Below are 2,873 nucleotides of genomic sequence, written 5' to 3' on the forward strand. Positions count from 1 at the left end.
GATCAGTTTCCAGAACTACATGGTGGCTAACAACCATTCACCACTCCAGTTCCAGGGGATCTGACACCCTCTTCTGGCCTCAGTGAGCAGCAGGCACACATGTGGTGCATTTACATACATGCAGGCAAAATACTCATACACATAAAACAAAAATAAGTATATCTTTTAAAATATATAAAGCAAGAAAGAGAAAAGAGCTTAACTCTGAATGTCATGACGGGAGAGTATTCTGAATACAGATTACAAGCGTCCTACTTTTTAATACAGTCAGATAACATCCTCCTGCATGCACTTCCCACAGTTATTCCCTACTCCTGCTCAACACTAATTCTTAGCTGTAATCAATAACTTTTAACTATTATTTCTTGGTTTCAGGGTTTTTTAATATTTTATTTATTTATTTTATGTGTATGAGTATATTGATTGCATATAAGTGCACCTGTGTCATGCAATGCCCACAGAGGTCAGAAGAGGGCATCGGATCCCCTGGAACTGGAGCTACAGAGGTTGTTAGCTATCATGTGGGTACTGGGAACGAAACCTGTGTCCTCTACAAGAGCAGCCAGAGCACTTAACTGCTGAGCCATCTCTCCAGTCCCCAGCTTTTTTATTTTTATTTACTTTTATTTAAAGTGTATGAGTTTTTGTCTGTATGTATATAAATGCACTTATGTGTGCAATGCCTGCAGAGGCCAGAAGAGGGCATCAGGTCCCCTGGAACTGGAGATATGGAAGGTTGTTAGCTGCCATGTGGGTACTGTGAACCAAATCCTCAGTCCACTGCAAGAGCAACCAGTGCCTTAACCTCTGAACCATCTCTCTAGCCCCAGATTTTGGTTTTTTGAGGCAAAATCTCACTATGTGTTTCTGAACTCCATCCTTCTGCCTCCACCACCAGAGTGCTGGGATTACCAGAGTGCACCATCTCACCTGACTCAACATTTTTTAAAGGGAATTAGAACCATTACTCTCTTAAGAAATAAACACACACACACACACACACACACACACACACACACACACACAAAAAGCCAGGGACTGAGCAAAACTCCACAGAATAATTGCATCATTTTTCTCCAAAAAAACCTTACAAATTTGTATCAGTACTACAAAGATAACTAAACTATAGATACATCCAGGTGGTGTGGAGGGCCAGCTTTTGCAAAAGTACAGTCATTGAGATTTCTGATTATAAGCGGGGCATGGTGGCACATGCCTTTACTTGAGAGGCAGAGGCAGGAAGATCTATAAGATTTATATGAAGTAAAGGCTAGCCTGGTCTACATAAGGAGTTCCAGGTCAGCTGGGGCTACTGTCTCAAAAAAAAAAATATTTCTGATTCTGGAGTCAGGCAAAGCTAGCTTGAATTCAAGTTCCATTGCTTACTACCTGCATGACTAGTAAATTATTCTCTCATGAGCTTCATCAACTTATTCTATAAGATTAATAAAGGAACATAAGACCATTCACTACAATGTTTACAATGTTGTCATAAGTAAATGGATAGATTAATGTATTCATACAATTGCATTCTGCATAGCTTTGGAAATGCTATTTATCTACATGGCTACAATGGCCACATAGATAAATCTCTCAAACAAAATGTGAAAGAAGGCAGACTCAAAGGGTGCACTGTGTCATTCCACACACATCAAGCTCAAAACCAGAACAGGCAAATCTACAGTGTTGAGCAAGGGTAGAAGTTACCCTTGGAAGGTGGGGACACAACTGGAACCAGCCACAAGGTGGGCTCTCGTGGCACTGGTGACATTGTGCAACCGTTAGAATTAATTGAGCTCATTTATGATTTGTGTATGTTTCTGTTTGTAGGCTGTAAAGAAAAAAAATCAAATACTTAAAATATGTAATCTCTGAAAGTGCTTGCTTTCTGAAATATTGTCAGGTGAAATAACATAAATGCCTGGGATTTGCTTCAAAGCAGCCCAAGGTGGGGAGAGGAAAAGTGAGGGAGGATTCAATAAAGCAAAATGGCTATCAGTTCACAGATGTTGACGTCAGAAAGCGGTGACAGGTGATGCTGCTCTGTCTGCGCCACAGACACCTTAAGTTTTTCATAATAAGATGTATTTAAATAGTGCTAACTATATGGCACATAAGTAGACATTCAACACATGTTGTTTACTTCAATTATAAAGTTATGACTCTCAGAGCTGGGTGTAGCAATGCACTCCTTTAATCCCATCACACAGGAGGTGAAGACTGGAAAGTCAGGAATTCAAGGCCAGCCTGGACTTAATGAGCTTGAAGCCAGGCTGTCTCAAAATAACAACACCAACTAGATGGATGGGTGGATAGATGGATGGATGGACAGACAGACAGACAGATAATCTAAATAGTTGTGAACTGAACTCATTGAGTCCAACTAAATTCTTACATGGAAGGCACACAGAATTTCCCTGGTATGAGAAAACTAGAAAAGAATTAGATTTAAATATTATTAATAAACTAGTAGTAACTGAGGTTTAAAAAAATTGAACAACAACAACAAAAATGTATGGAAAGTAGAATGCCCTGCCTGAAGCAGTTAGTTCACAAATCACTGGAAAAGAAGGCCCTTCCTGTTATGTACAAAACTCATGCCCACACAAAAGCACAACTCTTACCTTGCAGAAGGTTCAGTTTGAAGATGCAGGTTTGGGTGTTTTTCTGGGAGCTTACTTTCCCCTCATGAGCAAATCTGCCTAGCTGAAACTACGGAGGAAAATTTCAAGAACATACGGCAACCAGGGAGTGAGAGCCAGAGAGGTCACAAGTCAGACACTCGAGTGAACACAGGTGAGAAACATTCAGAAAGATTGAATTTGGTATTCATTTTACAGCTGAGCAAAGCTTAATGGTTGCGGGTTTTTTTG

This window comes from Nannospalax galili, unplaced genomic scaffold (genome assembly GCF_000622305.1).
Source record: "Nannospalax galili isolate Female #2095 unplaced genomic scaffold, S.galili_v1.0 scaffold512, whole genome shotgun sequence".
Lineage (NCBI taxonomy): Eukaryota > Metazoa > Chordata > Mammalia > Rodentia > Spalacidae > Nannospalax > Nannospalax galili.